Source organism: Canis aureus, chromosome 18 (assembly GCF_053574225.1).
Source record: "Canis aureus isolate CA01 chromosome 18, VMU_Caureus_v.1.0, whole genome shotgun sequence".
NCBI classification, from domain to species: Eukaryota; Metazoa; Chordata; class Mammalia; order Carnivora; family Canidae; genus Canis; species Canis aureus.
Window position 1 is genome coordinate 40,868,226 of NC_135628.1, and position 16,725 is coordinate 40,884,950.

Sequence of the window (16,725 nt, forward strand, 5' to 3'; positions counted from 1 at the left end):
ACCCTCTAAATCTACAAAGAAGTAAATATTTTAAGTCACTCAGTTTTGGGATTTTTTTTCAGCAATAGTTAAACAAAACAGTCTTAGGTTATTTTTTTTTAAAGATTTTTATTTATTCATGAGAGACACACAGAGAGAAGCAGAGACACAGGCAGAGGGAGAAGCAGGCTCCCTGCAGGGAGCCCGATGCGGGACTCGATCCTGGGTCTCCAGGATCACATCCGGGGCCGAAGGCAGGCGCCAAACCGCTGAGCCACCCGGGCTGCCCCAGCTTATATATTTTTTTAAACATTTTATTTATTTATTCATGAGAGACACACAGAGAGAGGCAGAGACACAGGCAGCGAGAGAAGTAGGCTCCATGCAGGAAGCCCGATGTGGGCCTCGATCGCGGGATCATGCCCTGGGCCAAAGGGAGGCGCTCTACCACTGAGCCACCCAAGCATCCCGAGTCTTATGTTATTAAAGTATATTTTGTGTTCCACGGTGGAATTGCAAAACATTTTTCAAATATGTCCTTTATATATTTCCTTTCAAGTATATTCCCAAGTTTTTGGTTATACATTGTTACTTTGAATGAAATATTCATTTTCTTTAATGTTTTTTAAATTTTAACTAGGCTCTACACCCAGTGTGGAGCCCAGTGTGGGGCTTGAATTCATGACCCTGAGATCAAGACTTGAGCTAAGATCAAGAGTCAGACGCTTAACCAACTGTGCCACCCAGATGCCCCTCACTGTTGCATTTTAAACTGCAAATAGCAAAGCAATTAAGATTTAAATATTAGTTTTGGGGATGCGTAGGTACCTCAGTGGTTGAGCATCTGCCTTTGGCTGCGGGCATGATCCTGGAGTCCTGGGATCGAGTCTGACATCGGGCTCCCTGCAGGAAGCCTGCTTCTCCCTCTGCCTATGTCTCTGCCTCTCTCTCGGTGTGTGTCTCGTGAATAAATAAATAAAATCTTAATATATATATATATATATATATATATATATATATATATATATATGTTTTGTGTCTAGTTGCCCTACTGAATTTTCTTGTAATTACTAATACCTTTTCAATATTGATTATAAAAAATTATATAGATACTAGATAATTATATATATTTTTAAAGATTTTATTTATTTATTCATGAGAGACACAGAAAAAAAGGCAGAGACATAGGCAGAGGGAGGAGAAGCAGGCTCCATGCAAGGAGCCCGATGTGGGACTCGATCCCAGGAATCCCGGATCGCACCCTGAGCCAAAGGCAGACGCTCAAACGCTGAGCCACCCAGGCATTCCTAGATGATTATATTTAAATCTGTTTCACTGTGTTCAAATCCAACACCATATTTTTCATGCACAATGACTTTACCTGTGAGTTTGTTATTTCAAGTCATCTTTTATGTAACTGGACTATATCCTCAATAAACTCTATGCATGCATAATTTATATGCAGTAAAATACACACATTTTAAGTGTATAGTTTAATGAGTTTTGACAAATGTATACAATTGGGTAACCACCACTGTAATCAAGATACAGAATGTCTCAATTACTCTACTAGGATCTGTAGCTCTATGAAGTCAAACTCTATCCTGAACCCCAAAGTATACGTTGATCTCCTTCTTGTCACAATAGATTAATTCTGGCTTTTTTAGAATTTGGTAAAATTAGAATCATACAGTGTGCTCTTCTGTATCTGGTTTCTTTTGCACAACGTAGTATTTCTGCAATTCAACCATGTTGTGTGTATTGGTAGTACTATCATTATTGTTTAAATTGTCAAGTAGATGTTCAACACATTTTCATAGTTTCAGATTTATTCTGTAAATATCTATTTAAATACTTTTCCTGTGTTTAAAGTGTGTTGTTTGTATTTTTATCAATTGGTGGAAGTTCTGTATATATTCTGAATCACAGAACATGACACAGATATGTGTTGTAAATATTTTCTTGGGTGTATATTTCCCATTCATGTACTTAACAGTATTTTTGGAAGAGAACAGTTTTGGTAGACAAGTCTTCCCAGGTTTCTCACATTTCTACATTTATTGTGATCAAGTTGCTATAACTGAATTTTTCTCTGGACTGTGTTTTAATGGATGTTTGTATAGCACTCAGCCTTGAAAGAAGGAGATGGTGTCTCCCTCCAGAGCAAAGGACAGGCATACTGACCGTCCAGTATAAAAAAGATAATATTTCCTTCTGGTGCAAAGGGCAGTCATGCATACTGCACATCATAAAAGATTTGAGTTCTTTAAGCTCGGGGTTCCTCCTCTACAGCACCACTCACTGCATGTTCAGGCGTCCATCTGCGTCCATCTGCCACATCCCGGTGGGATTTGGGGACAAAGAGAATTGGTAGAAATAGGTTAATGGTAATACTACTTGCTGTGCCATGAGTAATTAAGCTCTGACTCAGGAGTCTTGCGTGACAGCATCCAGGGAACTAAGGCAGGCTAACTCATTGGTTTGCAAGTTGGATGAAATGTCAGTTCTTTCACTATTCTTGGCAAAAGATATTTTTAATTTTGATGAAATATATTTTGTAATTTTTCCTTTTATCATTCATGCTTTTTGTTTGTTCTGTTAGAGAAACCTGTCCAAAATCACTAAGGTTTTCTTCTAAAATTTTGTAATTTAGGTTTTATGTTTAGGTCTAAGATCCAGCCCAAGTCAATTTTCATGTATGTTATAAAGTATGAGTTGTTTCATTTAAAAAAAATATTCAAACCTCATTGTTCTAGTACCGTTTTGTAAAAATGACTCTTTTTCTCTGAGTAATCTGGACAGCTTTGTAATAATCAAAGGACCATGGATACATGGGTTTATTTTTAGATTCTCTACATTCTTTTGGTCTATATATATCTACTTATGTACTACAGCTCCATCATGCTTGATATCAGGAAGCTTAATTCCTCCAACTTCATAATTAAAAAATTAATTTGTTTCTTCTAGGTCTTTGCTCTTTCATATACATTTTTAAATCATCTTAACAATTTCTACAAAAGTCTTGCTGTGGTCTCTTTGGGATTGCATCAAATCTGTCAATTTGTGGAAAACTGAATTGAAATACTTAGTTTTCCCATCCACTAACAAACATCTATTTATTTCAGTTTTCTTGATTTTTCTCACCAAAGTTTAGTAATTTTCAGTTATACCTCTTTCAATTATTTTGTTAAATTTATTCCTAAGTATCTCATGCTTTGGGATGATATTGTAAATGGCACCATTTTATACAATTTTCTTTATTATTTATTTATAGCATAGAGAAATATGATTGATTGTTGTATCTTGATTTGGGTCCTACTGTACTGCTGATTATTTCACTCATTTGCTCTGGTAGCCTTATGTATTTTTTATGTAGATGATCATGTTATCTGTGAATGAAGAAATATTTACTTCATTACCCATCTCTATGCCCTTTTATTTCCTTTTCTGACTTTTTTACACTGTATGGATTTCTTTGTAGAAGGATATTTAATTAGAAATTTAATTTTGATAATAAATATAGGACTCTCTGGCTTCAGGAGACTGTTTTGTAAATTTGTGTTTTCCTTAGAAAAGTCCTCAACCGATTTGACTTTTCTGTTCCTTTTTGTGTTTATTTTGTGATTTGTGCTTTTCAAGGAGCTTGTTCATCTAGGTTATTCAGAGTATTGGCATACATTTTTAAAGCAATCTCTTATTCTTTTAATGATTGCTATATCTTTAGCCATTTCTCTTCTTTTATTCCTGATATTGGTAACCTTATCTTTTTGTTTTCTTATTGTTCAATTCAGCTACAGCCTTAGCAATTTTATTACTCTCCAGATAATAGATTTTTTTCATTAATTTTATTTATTTTTTCTGTTTTTTTTATTTCTGTTCTTATTTTTACTAACATTAGGTTTAATATTGCTCTTCTTTTTATAGTTTCATAATGAAGAATCTTTGATAATGATTTTAGAATTTTTTTCTCATATGAGAATTTAAAGCTATAAATTTTCTTATAAATAACTGCTTTAGTTGCATCTCATAAATTTTATTATGTTTTATTTTCATTTTCTTTTAGTTCACATTTTCTGTTTTCTGTTGTGATTTTGGGGGGCCCATATTTATTTAGATCTGTGTTATTTAGTTTATAAGTATTTCATACACATTCCAGGTATTTTTCCATTATTGACTTAATTTAATTCTGCTGTAGATAAAGAATATGATACATATTTATAGTGACCTTCTTTTATGGTACATTTCATTTATACTTGAAAAAATATGTATTCTGTGGTTATGGCATAGGAGTATACTATAAATGTCAATGAGGTCAACTTGGTTTACAATGTTATGCATATCTTTTATACCTTACTGCCTTTGTCTTTATTTGTTCTATCAGTTACTATTAATTGTTCTATCAATTTGTTCTACAGTTGCTAAGAAAGTCATGTCAAAATCTCTTAACTCTTACTGTGGATTTGTCTATTTTTCTTTATAGTTCTGTCATTTTTGTGTTTCATGTACTTGGATTTATCATTTCTGGTAGTCTTCATTTCTTGGTGTATATTCAAGTTTCCATCTGGAATTGAATTTGTTCTGCTCTACAAACTTTTAAAAATATTTCTTATAGTGCAGGCCCTCTGGTAACTAATTCTCTCAGCTTTCGTTTGTCTAAAATAAAGTCTTTAGCTGGTCTTCATTTTGGAAGAGAATTTTGCTGGGTGTCGAATTTCAGGTTGATAGGATTTTTCTTTCAATATTTAAAATATGTCATTTCATTGTTTTCCAACTTTATTTATGGCCAGGGATCTGTGCTTATTCTTATTTCATATTGTTGAGTAAACAAAGAAGGTAAGCCCTATAGCTCACTGCCTGGAGACAGTGTTCAATCAGCAGCACACTGAGGTAAAAGTCAAGCATAGCTTAGTAGTGTTGGTGAGTAAAGGATACAGTTTAAAGTTTTCAGAGGTCAAGGGAGCTACAGTCTTCAGGACATAATACTGAAGAAAATGGAGCAATCATGGAAGAGTTCTGTTGCTCTGCAGAATCTTCCCATTTTTTGACTAAATACTGATCTGTGCATGCACAAGAGGAAAGTATTGACTCTGACAAAGAACTGTCAGCCAATGTGGACATAACAACTCCTGGAGCTCACAGGGAGGTGGGAACACATCATGTTCTAATAGCCTGAAATCAAATGTCCTCCTAATGAATGAGGTCCTAATGAATGAGGAATCAGAGTTCTCAGAAGTGCATTGCCTCTGCAGTAGAGCCAAATAGCCTTTGACTAAAGGACACTGAGATTAATTAATGAACTTAAAAATCAAACCTGAAAAAAGATCAAAGTGAATCCAAGAAACTTATTTGCACCTCAAGACATGCCCTCAAATATATTTTGAAATTTTACTTTATTTGGTAAGAACACTTGACATGAGGTCTACCCTCTAAATTCATTTTCAAGTGTACAACACATTATTGTTGACCATAGGTGCAATGTTGGAAAGCAGGTGTCTACAGTTTACTCATCTTGCTTAACTGAAACTTTAGGCACGTTGATTAGTAACTCCCCATTTCCCCCTCTTCCTAGCTCTTGGCAACTACCATTCTATTCTTTGATCTTATGAATTTGACTATTTCAGATACTTCATATAAGTGAAATCGTGCAGTTTGTCTTTTTGTGATTTGCTTATTTTACTTAGCATAATGTCCTCAAGGTTCATCCATGTTGTTGCATGTTGCAGAATTTCTTCTTTTTAAAGGCTGAATAGTATTCCATTTGTATATATACACCACCATTTCTTTTTCCATTTAACTATTGATCAACATTTAAGTTGTTCCCATATTTTGGCTACTGTGAATACTGTGTCAATGAACATGGGAGTGCTAATAACTCTTTGAGATCTTGATTTCAGTTTTTGGGATAAATACCCAGAAGTGGAATTAATGGATCATATGATAGTTCTATTTTTAATTTTTTGACAAACTGTTTTCCATAGCAACTGCATCATTTTGCATTCCCACCAACAGTGTGCAAGGGTACCAATTTCTCCACATACTTGCTGACACATTATCTTTTGTAGTTTTGTTAGGTGTAGTTTTGATAGGTGAAGTGATGGTGGTTTTGATTTGCATTTCCCTGATAATGAATGACATTGGGCATTTTTCATGTACCTGTTAGCTACATGTAGGTTTTCCATGGGAAAATGAGTATTCAAGCTATTTGATCATTTTTGAAATCAGTTTTTTAGGGTTTTTTGCCATTGAGTTGTAGGAATTCTTTACAGATTTTGGAAATCAACCTCTTATCAGATGTATGGTTTGCAAACATTTTCTTTCATCCTGTAGCTTGCTTGTTTGCTCTCTTGATTATTCCTTAATGAACAGAAGCTTTTTCATCTGCTATAGTCTCACTTGTTTATAGTCACTTGTTTATTGTAGCTTTGACTTGCCTTTCCTTTTGGTGTTATCCATGAAATCATTGCCAAGACCAATATCATGAGGCTTTTCCCTTATTATTTTTTAAAATATTTTATTTTTTTAAATAAATAAGTATTTATTTAAAGAGAGAGATAGAGACATAGGGGAGAAGCAGGCGGGGAGAAGCAGGCTATCCACAGGGAGCCCAATATGGGACTCCATTCCAGGACTCAGGGATCACAACCTGAGTTAAAGGCAGACACTCAACCACTGAGCCACCCAGGTGCCTCTATTTTATTTATTTATTTATTTATTTATTTATTTATTTATTTATTTATTTTTTAGGATGTTTAGTTTCAGGCCTTACATTTAAATCTTTAATTCATTTTGAGGTTTTTGTTATTGTTGTTTTTTTTTTTTTATTCTGTAAGATAAGGGTCCTATTTCATTCTTTTGCATGTGGATAGTCAATTTCTTCAAGATTGTTAAAGAGACTATCCTTTCTCCATTGTGTATTTTTGCCATCTTTGTCAAAGAGCAATTAATCATGTATGTGTGGATTTATTTTTGGGATCTTTATTCTATTTCATTGGCCTATATATCTTCTTTCTCATAGTTGATTTGGCTATTTGTATTTCCATAAGAACTATAGAGTTGTTTTTTACATTACATTTTACATTTACGTTTCTTACATTTCTGTAAGAAAAATGCCATTGGCTTGCTCAGTTGGTCGAATAAGTAACTCTTGATCTTGAGGTCGTGAATTTAAGCCTATGTTGGGTGTAGAGTTTACTTTTAAAAAATGCCATTGGGATTTTATAGGGATTGCATTGAGTCTGTAGATGTCTTTGGATAATATGGACATTTTAGAAATATTAAATCTTGCAACCCATAACATGAGATGCACATTCTTGCCATTTCTTTTCCTTTGTGCCTTATTTCAACGATACTAAGTAGTTTTCAATATACAAGTTTTTCACCTCTTTAGTTAGGTTTATTCCTAAGTATTTTAGTTTTGGTAACTGTAAATTGGCTATTGTGATATTGTTTTCCTAATTTCCTTTTCAGATAGTTCATTGTTAGTGTATAGAAATGCAACTGATTTTTATATGTTGATTTTTTTATTCAACAACTTTACTGAACCCATTTACTCTGACAGTTTTTTGATGGGGGCTTTAAGGGTCTTCAATATGTAAGATAATGTCATCTGCAAACAGGGACAATTTTACTTCTGCCTTTCTGACAGCAATGCCATTTATTTGTTTATTTAGTTTAATTCCTCTGGCTAGAGATTTCTGGTACTTAAACAAAAATGGCAAGAATGTGCATCCTTGCTTCATTCTCAATCTTAGGGAAAACACTTTAACGTTTTCACCATTGAATATGTCAGCTGTGGCCTTTTCATATATGCCTTTATTATGTTGAGATACTTTCCTAGTTTAGTGAGAGTTTTTTCATGAAAGGATGCTTTTCCCTTATTTCTTGAGATAATTGTGATTTTACACTTTATTTTGTTAATGGGATATATGGCGTTAATTGATTTCCCTATGTTGAACCATCCTTGTATCCCAGGGATAAATCTCACTTATTCAATACATGATGCTTTTAATGTGCTGATGGATTTGGTTTGCTAGTATTTTGCTGAGGGTTTTGGCATCTATATTCTTTTCTCACAGTGTCTTTGGCTTTGGTATCAGAGTAATACAGGCTTCATAAAATGAAATACTCCTTCCCCTCTAGTTCTTTAGAAGAGTTTGATAAGGATTGGTGTTAATTCTTTTTTAAATGTTTGGTAGAATTCCCCAGTGAAGCCATCTGGTTCTGGGCTTTTCTTTGTGGGAGATTTTTGATTATTGATTCCATCTCCATATTAGTTATAGATCTGTTCAGACTTTCTATATTTTGTGATTCATTCTTAGTAGATTATATATTTCTAGGAATTTATCCATTTCTTCTAGGTTATCCTATTTGTTGGTGTATTGTTCATGCTAATCTCATGATTCTTTTTATTTCTGTGACATCAGTTTTAATGCCTCTTCTTTCATTTTGATTGTTTCCATATGCAGCCTGTTAGTTCACATATTTAGTCTCATTTTATTTAAATGATACCTCATTTGTTAATTCAATGAATTTTGTTGAGACCATTGTATTTTATACATTGATGATGCAAGTATGAAAAAACAATCAGATAGGAAGTCTCCTCTTATGGATCTTAGAATTTATTAATATGGTTATGACAATGCACATGTCTTCTGGAATAAAATCAACCTATGTGAGGGCACCTGAATGGCTCAGTCTGTTATATGTCTGCCTTTGGCTCAGGTCATGATCCTGGGATTGAGCCCCATGTCAGGTTCCCTGCTCAGTGGGAAGCCTGCTTCTCCCTCTCCATCCTGCTCATGCTCTCTCTCACACACTCTCTCTGATAAATAAAATCTTTAAAAGAAAAAATGAACTTATGTCAATACTAGGTTAAATTCTCTCTATTTCCCTTGTCCAAATCCAAACTCATATAGCCCAGTTAAGGTCCCACTCCAACCACATCGCCTTCCTACTCTGCCCAATAGATGTCTCCCTTCTTCTCACATATTATTATATTATCATTCATATCAGTGTGCAGGCCTTATATCACACACTCTCAATTTAATTAATTAAATTACTATCATAGCACGTTTATTCTCTATCTTATCGTCTTTTTAAGTTTTTATTTAAATTTCAGGTATTTCACATACAGTGTTAATATTAATTTCAGGGGGGTCATTTTTTTAGCATATAGTTTTCATACTAGAATATCTCCTTTAGATCTCTCAAAGGTAAACCTGGTCAAACATTAAGGTGGTGAAAACATTTTATTCAGTAACTACTGATGGTAGGGGAAAGAACTGAGCTCCATTCCAATTTGTGCAGAGGTGACTGGATGTTTTAAAGGGAGGATGAAGGAGTAGGAAAAGGGAGTGCTCAAGCAGTGCCAGGGGAGTGAAATATGACAAAAAGTAGGTAAGAGGGTCGGTCAGTGTAAATGCAATTAGGCCATCTGTATCTCCTAGCTAGCAATTATTGAAGTTGGGATTATATCCTCCCACAGAGACTGGGAGACAAAGGTCCTATCCTTCCCAAAGTTGACATTTCAAAGGGATGGCTTCATGTTCTTGAGGAAGACAATCCTAAATTGCAGGAAATAAGTATATATCTCAAAGGGATGGGGAGGGATTTACAATTGCCAGCTTGCTTTCTTTCTTTCTTTCTTTCTTTCTTTCTTTCTTTCTTTCTTTACTTTGGGGGGAAATGTTCTAAGAAGGTGGGGTCAGGGGCCTACTGAACAGTCAATTCTTTTGACAGCCTGGAGCTTTTTCAGGCAGGAACTTAGAAAGAGTGGGTAGTCCTAGGAATGTGGCCTTAGGCTGCCAAAAGTCAGGGCTGGTTTGGAACAGTCTCAGTGTAGGAATTTGAAGAAGTAGTTATGTCCTGAGAGTTCTTTTGTGTTTCCTAAATCCCATCCTGATAGTCCTTACACAATATTACTGGCACAGAGTAGGTTGTAAGTGAATGCTGAGCAAATTCATGTAAGTATTAATAGTCCTATAAAACAGCCAAATCCTTGATGGGATGAGCACTGGGTGTTATACTATATGTTGGCAAATTGAATTAAAAAAAAATTAACAAAAAAACACCAACCAGATCCCAATCTTTTTTTTTTCTTTTTTGTTGGTATTACTGGCCTGTTCTGCTCATCACTGCACACTCAAGACCTAGTGCTAGGACTGCCTCATGCAGTTTATATACTGCACAGATATGTCTGGATGGGGGTGGGGGGGTAGGGTAACTTAAATCCAGCTTGTGCTTTACTTGCTGTGAGCCTTAACACCAGCATTCATAACCTCTAAATCACACAAATACATCATATGGGCCAGTGGCTCTCCTGTCAGTTACAATGTCTGGGTCACAGGATTCTAAATGATGCCAGGTGGAATGTTCTAACTTCTGGAGAGTTAAGATGAAAACAGTTTTAAACCAAATTTTTCAACAACGACCTTGATTTTTGCCTTGCTTAGCAACAAGTTTCATTTGCTAAGGTTCAGGTGTTTGAGCAGTAGAAAGTACAGGTGAGTCCATTATAAGGGTCTGTTTGATTTAGAGTCTACTAAAGGTCTTCAAGAGATTGGGTTTGTAGCCAGGGACCTCTCAAATATAGTCATTACTTTGGTAACCAGTGTCACAACCAACAAAGACATAGATTCCTCTCTAGGGAATTAACAGTCTTTTTGTTGATTTTGTGTTTTTTTGGATTAGGGAAGATTCATCTGTTTTAATTATCTTTTTATACCAGTTTATGCAGAGATACTTTCAAGTAGGGTCATGATTTTTTTCTTGAGCAATACTAATTTTCTTTTTTATGTTCATGGGTTGTTGTTTTTTTTTCTTTAACTTTGAAAGGCTATACCTATTTTTCAACTCACTAGCTTGCCAGTGTTTGTTTCTTTCACATATTGACTTGTCCATTCCCATTAATCCATCCTCAATTTTTCTCTATCCAAAACAATCAGATCTCACATACACACATAAAAAAACTAAACATCATTTAATTATTTGCAGTGTTTATAAACTATACTTATATTAATTAGGAATAATTAATTTAAAAATGACAATGACAATAGAAAGGGATAAATTTGCTTGGATTAAGGAAATTGGTTTTTAAAGTTCTTCATGGTAGTGTAAAATATTTAATATCAGATAATAATACATTTTTATATATTCTTAGATCTTGAAAAGGATAAAACAGTTTGTATTACCCTCAACTTTACTAATACCTACCTTTTAGATTTGTGTAATTGACAGAACTGGCTTTTTTTCAGCTTTTGTCTGAAACCAAAATAGATTCAAATGTCTTCCATTAAGCATTAGAGAGCATTAAGCATTAAATTGTTGCCCACTTGTAAGAAGCAGAGATTCTTATTTGTCTGTTTCAAGACTCATCAGAGCACATTCTTCAGTTACCATGGAAACTATCTCCAGCTAAATTTGAGAGGGTCTCTGAACAGAACTGAAATGCCAACACTAATAGAAAGAGCCATGTTTTAATTCTTCTGGAAATTATTTGCCTTTTTTTGCAGGAGGGTGGGGGGGTCGGGGGGGAAGGGTGACTTGGATATTCATGATTCTGAAGATATACTTCAGTGGATTTTTTTTTTTTTTTTGATAGGGAAAGAAGAATAAAGAGGATTGGAAAACAAAAGGTGACAGAATTCACACTGATAAACAAATTATTTAGTTTTCAAAGTTGGGCCTTTTAGCTATGTTGGTTTTACTATCAATTTCATTAGTCATACTCAAAAGTGAATGTTATGATTCATATTAGTTTGTATTTACATGTTCTCAGATAAATAAGTGACAGTCTGTGAGATGCTTGTTTTCAGAAGTTATTTTATAAACTTTGTTATATAATATATTTACACTTTTAGTCACTATATTTAAAATATTGCAGAATGTCCAAGTTAAAGAGATAGTTACAATTTTGTTTTATTTGGTACAGTTATAGGTAATGTTACAATAAATTGAACATTTCTCCAGTAATAGAAATTCTTTTATAAAAGTTATTTTAACTTTTTTGAGTAATGTAAAAACTAGGTACAATTATGACAACTATTTTCTTTTTACCCTCAATAGCAATATCTAAACTTTAGATGCTTGTTTATGTTTTCATAAACATATGCATTTGGAATTTATTTTTCATGATGGGAAAATTCAGAGATGTCAATGAATTGTGAAACAGAAGAGAAGGAATCTAGACATTTTCTAGAAGTTAATATAGCCCTCCGATTTTCCATTTGAAGAAAACACTCCCCAGTGATTTCCTAACTTTTTCATGTCATACCTGTAGTGTGAACTCTGTTGGAACCTGAGGTTCTTAGTCTCCAATCCAGTGGTTGGCCTTTCCATGTGACTGACTTATTTTATAAATCACCTTTTGCTTTCTTTCTTTCTTTCTTTCTTTCTTTCTTTCTTTCTTTCTTTCTTTCTTTCTTTTTCTTCTTTCTTTCTTTTGTTTAGAGGAGAGGGAGAGGGAAGAAGGAAAATCTTAAGCAGGCTCCATGCTCAGCCTGAAGCCCAAATGTGGGACTCAATCTCAGGACCTGGAGATTATGACCTGAGCCAAAATTGAGTCAGATGCTTAACAAACTGGGCCACCTAGGTACCCCTAAATCACTTTCTTCTTAGAGTTTCATTTCTTTGTTTATTTGAGGAGAGAGAGAAAGCAGAGCGAGTAAGAGAGAACATGAGGAGAGGGAGAAGCAGACTCCCCACTAATCAGGGAGCCGGATGTGGGGCTTGATCCCAGGACCCCAGGATCATGACCTGAGCCAAAAGCAGAAGTTTAACTGACTAAGCCATCCAGGTGCCCCAAATCATCTTTTTATTTGAAGACTCTCCAAATGGTAGTGTTATATATGTCTTTTAAACTAATTGAAAATCCCAAAGGTTTACTAGATTTTCTGGCCTTTCGGTCAAAAGTGAAATTTGCCTCCATAATTAGGCAATGCTTCAGTAAAAGAATGATAAACCCCTGAGTTTTCTGAATATGAGTGCTTTGGGAAACTTTGCTGTGGGTTGCACTAAATATTTTCAACAGAAACTATGTGGGAAACAATTAGAAGTTGAGGTTTGTCATGAAACATAAACGTGAATGGACATGGAAACACACATTCACTTCTTTGCTGGTGGGACCTGTCTCCATTTCAAGTGGTACACTGGGTATGATGTTTTAACCTCTCATGCTAATGCTTTTTTTGGCATGGCTAATTCAGAATTTACTATATATGCATACATCCTATTCCCATGGAATTAAACCCTGAAAATATTGTTTCTCCTGCTGAAACATAAAATGCTTTAATAAACCCTGATATAAAATAATCAAAAGTCAGAATATGGATATTATCGTCTTTAGGAAAAAATGCTAAATGTAGAGTTAGAAATCTACAATTCAAATTTTAACCGTATCACTTACTGGTTGTAAATTACAGATTCATTAAGAACCTGACAAGTGAACAGAAGCAGGAAAAGCAAAACATTTTCCCTGGGATAGGATATGTACTTCCATGACTATTTATTTGTAAAATGCTGACTGTGTTATGTAAAGGTCTAACAATTAGGGCCTTCTCATCATCAATACTGGCTACACCAGCCCAGACATTTTGATGATATTTCTTTATTTTGTCCCAGAAGCTACATCTAGGAGAGTAGCTTCTTTCTTTCTCTCTTTCTTTTGGAAACTTTATTCCTAGGTTGACTGAGTAGTCAAATACTTGGTGTTCATTAATTTGTCTAGATGGTTATTCAATAAAATTTAACATGGTAGTTATTTTGTTCCTGTTTTATGTATTTCAATTATTTAGTGTACGTTGATCCTGTGGTGATTGTATCACAAAAAGGGCAATTTATAGACTACTTGATAAGTAATAGTGTTAATTAGTTATATTAGTTCCCCCTGTATAATCTGCAGATTAAAATATATTTTTTTCCCTTGAGGATAACATTTGATAAAAAATGAGTAAATGTTGATTTTCATTAAGAAGTAGTTTTCTGGGGCACTTGGGTGACTCAGTGGTTGAGTGTCTGCCTTTGGCTCAGGTCATGATTCTGTGGTCCTGGAATCGAGTCCCACATCAGGTTCCCCACAGGGATCCTGCTTCTCCCTCTGCCTATGTCTCTGCCTCTCTCGATGTTTCTCATGAATAAATAAATAAAATATATTTTTAAAAAGAAGTGGTTTTCTTTTAAAGTGTAAAATGTTAAAAGCATTTTCTCTGCTTGAAAGCTTATGGTACATTCAATTTGTGCACCCATCACAAGGTCAAGCTGCTTAACTTTGCAGAAATTAAGCCACCTCTATTTCATCAGCATTTATGGTAGTAGCTCACAAACACTATCTTGAGCCACCTCATAATCATAAATACATGAGGGCATAAGAGGCAGCAGGGAAGAGGTGAACTCCCACCCTAAACCAATGAATCTGTGTATGATTTTTTTTCAGTGACCTGCTTTTTCTTTTTTTTTAAGATTTTATTTATTTATTTTTTTTCATGAGAGGCACAGAGAGAGAGATAAAGGCAGAGACACAGGCAGAGGGAGAAGCAGGTTCCATGTAGGGAGTCTGCGTGGGACTTGATCCCTGGTCTCCAGGATCACGCTCTGGGCTGAAGGTGGCGCTAAACCACTAAGCCACCCAGGCTGCCCTTCAGTGACCTGTTTTAATGGGTTGAAGAATATATGGAGAAGGTCTCACCTGGGGAAGCAAAAGTAAATAACTTTGGATGATTTTATTATGGCATGACTCTCATACAAATGTAGACTGTGCATCAGAGATGTATTTGACTTATTAATTAAGGGTGCCAGTAGCACAATCAGAGAAATGTCTGATTTTAGGGCGAGGCAGGAAATAGAGAAGATGAGCCTGGAGTATCTTGTAATGCCAAATTGTTTGGAAGTGCTTAAAAAAAAGGAGGGGGGAAAGAATCATAGGAGCACATGAAACGGACACATAAGCAAACTGAAAAATTTATCAATGGTCAAAGCAGCAGCAATTAAAAAATAATATTGGATTATAAAACAAAGTATAAAATGAGTATCCAAAAGTCCATACTGATAGAACTAAGTGACTGAATAAATACCTAGAGCTGAAGAGACAAATTTCCATGCAGAGTTCCAAATAATTTGTGTAGGTACTCTGCTGTTAAGAAATGGGAACAAAATAACTCAAAGAATGTTTGAGATATATACACCCATAATATACGTTATACATACATATTACATATCTATGTGTGTATATCTATCTGTGCTGTTGTGTGTACATATATACAGAAAGAGAATGAGATTGAGATTGATTTATATTAAGTCAGTGAGGAAAAAAAGGCTTGCTGAAATAAGTATACTCAGTGAGAGACAGAACTGATTAGTATCCTACAGGGCAATAAAAACTACAATCTTTTGGGTTATTTTTCCTGCCAAAGAGAAATCATTTGCACCTCTACTGGAAAAAAAATCCATATGATTGACACATAATTCACAGAACCTGCATCTAATCAAACATAACTAGTAATTCAAACAAAGGTATATCTTCTAGAGAATTAGATAATCCTTGGGTGGTCGTGTTAGACAATGTTCTGATAGGATATTGAAAGGGCATCTAGTTATGCCTTTGTCCTATTTTGAATTGGTATAATTTTCTTTAGTGATACAAGTTTCTTCCCCTAATACCTAAAAGCTGCTTTCTGTAGTTCTAACAGCATCATGCTCTACTGAAAATCCCATTTTGAACTGAATTATCCCCCTTTACCATCACAGAATATGAATTTCTGCCCAAATAGAAAAATAATTTTCTTTCTGGAATTTATCTGGGGTTGTACAGAATTTTAATATCAGGGAAGTTTTTGATCTTAATAAATTTTCCCCAAACAGAGACAAAGGAATTGGCTCTATATTTATATAAATATGGCAAACAGGCTCCAAATATATCCCTATGCCATGCTGAGAAATTTTGAAAAAAAGTGAAGAACTTTACTACATAATGACATTTATAAATATTTTCAATTAGTGACGTGCCTTGAGTCTTTTGTTTTGCTTATTTACTTTATTTTCTTTTTGCCTGGACTGCTACAATTTAGCCATTGTCAGAATAATTTGTACAATGCTATATCTGGTCCTTGTTTTGGGGTCACATTCAGCCCTCAAGATTCACAGTTATCACATATTGCACTGTACTTCAATTCTCTCACAAGGCACATCTTCCTTTTCAGAGCAAAAGTAATATATGTGAGATCTGAATTTTCAATGCAAGATTTGTTTGAACCTATCACGGGAAGAACTAATGTCCTTCACTTAATAAAGTTGAAAATCCAACTCCATAATATATTGTTTCTGGGAAGAATTTTTATTAAAAAATATTGCAATAGGAGGTTACTGAATAGCATATTGAAGGGTACATGTGGAAGTTTTCACCTGAGGGAGTGAAAGCAAATAACTCTGAATCATTTTATCAAAAGAATGCAGTTAACACTGCAAACCAAGGAAAGAATAATAAATCATAACTCAATACAATTGACCTTTAAACTGCAGAGTTTATGCATATAATCCCAAAGCATGTGGGCTTTCTAGACTTCAACATATACTCTAAAATATATGGACCTCATTTTATAGAACAGTTTTAGACTTATGGAAAAACTGAGATGATACTATAGAGTTCCCTTATGTCTCACACCATTTCCCTTCTTGACATCTTACATCAGTACGTTAGTCACAATAAATTAATATTGATATATTATTATGATTATGTAAAGTCTATATATTATTCAT

General features: G+C 34.5%; 2 long non-coding RNA genes across 2 annotated transcripts in view; one reads left to right on the forward strand and one right to left on the reverse strand.

The window, feature by feature from the left end:
- Positions 1 to 2,014: 2,014 nt before the first annotated feature.
- Positions 2,015 to 11,340, reverse strand: LOC144288894 (uncharacterized). The gene is made up of 2 exons (XR_013356912.1): positions 11,191 to 11,340; positions 2,015 to 2,310 (listed from the first exon to the last, which is right to left on the reverse strand). It is a non-coding gene; the product is annotated as an uncharacterized LOC144288894 (long non-coding RNA).
- The window catches only part of LOC144288895 (uncharacterized), a 58,595-nt gene continuing 52,221 nt past the window's right edge, over positions 10,352 to 16,725 (forward strand). Inside the window, exons 1-2 of the long non-coding RNA XR_013356913.1 lie at positions 10,352 to 10,481; positions 11,579 to 11,612. This is a non-coding gene — a long non-coding RNA (uncharacterized LOC144288895). The remainder of the gene's footprint in view (positions 10,482 to 11,578; positions 11,613 to 16,725) is intronic.